Source organism: Lupinus angustifolius, chromosome LG05 (assembly GCF_001865875.1).
Source record: "Lupinus angustifolius cultivar Tanjil chromosome LG05, LupAngTanjil_v1.0, whole genome shotgun sequence".
Classification (NCBI taxonomy): Eukaryota; Viridiplantae; Streptophyta; class Magnoliopsida; order Fabales; family Fabaceae; genus Lupinus; species Lupinus angustifolius.
The window spans coordinates 14,040,903-14,042,444 of NC_032013.1; positions in this window are offsets into that span (position 1 = coordinate 14,040,903).

Below are 1,542 nucleotides of genomic sequence, written 5' to 3' on the forward strand. Positions count from 1 at the left end.
GGATGAGGATGAGGAAAGGATGAGGACGAGGATAGTATGAGGTAGAGGATGAGGATAAGGATGTGGATGAGGATGTTATGAGGATGAGGATGAGGATGAGGATGAGGATTAGGATGAGCATGAGGATGAGGATGAGTATGAGGATGAGGATAGGAAGAAGATGAGGATGAGAATGTGTATAGCATTACGATGAGGATGAGGACGAGGATGAGGATAGGATGAGGATCAGGATGAGGATAGGATGAGGATGAGGACGAGGATAGGATGAGGATGAGGATGAGGAGGAGGATGAGGATGAGGATGAGGATGAGGATAGGATGAGGATGAGGACGAGGATAGGATGAGGATGAGGATGAGGAGGAGGATGAGGATGAGGATGAGGATGAGGATAGGATGAGGATGAGGACGAGGATAGGATGAGGATGAGGATGAGGAGGAGGATGAGGATGAGGATGAGGATGAGGATAGGATGAGGATGAGGACGAGGATAGGATGAGGATGAGGATGAGGAGGAGGATGAGGATGAGGATGAGGATGAGGAGAAGGATGAGGATGAGGATAATATGACGACGTGGATGAGGATGTGCATGAGGATGTGGTTAAGGATGAGTATGAGGATGAGGATGAGGATGAGGATACGAAGAGGATGGGGATGAGGACGAGGATAACATTTGGATGAGGATAGGATGAGGATGAGGACGAGGATAGGATGAGCAAGAGGATGAGGATAGGAAGAGGATGAGGATGAGGAAGCAGCCGAGGATAGGATGAGGATGAGAATGAGGAAGAGCAAGCGGATGAGGGTGAGGATTAGGATGAGGATGAGGATGAGGATGAGATAAGGATGAGGATAGGATGAGGATGAGGATGAGGATGAGGAAAGTATGAGGAAAGGATGAGGATGATGACGAGGATAGGATGAGGATGAGCGTGAGGATGAGGTTTAGGATAGTATGAGGATGAGGACGAGGATAGGATGTGGAAGAGGAAGAGGAAGAGGATGAGGATGTGGATGAGGATGTGGATGAGGATAGGATGAGGATGAGCATGAGGATGAGGATGAGGAGGAGGATGAGGAGGAGGATGAGGATGAGGATGAGGATGAGGATAGGATGAGGATGAGGATGAGGAGGAGGATGAGGAGGAGGATGAGGATGAGGATGAGGATGAGGAAAGGATGAGGACGAGGATAGGATGAGGTAGAGGATGAGGATAAGGATGTGGATGAGGATATTATGAGGATGAGGATGAGGATGAGGATGAGGATGAGGATTAGGATGAGCATGAGGATGAGGATGCGGATAGGAAGAAGATGAGGATGAGAATGAGTATAGCATTACGATGAGGATGAGGACGAGGATGAGGATAGGATGAGGATCAGGATGAGGATGAGGATGAGGATAGGATGAGGATGAGGATGAGGATGAGGAAGAGGATATGATGAGGACGAGGATAGGAAGAGGAAGAGGAAGAGGATGAGGATGTGGATGAGGACGAGGATGAGTGTTAGGATAGGATGAGGATGAGGATGTGGATGAGGAT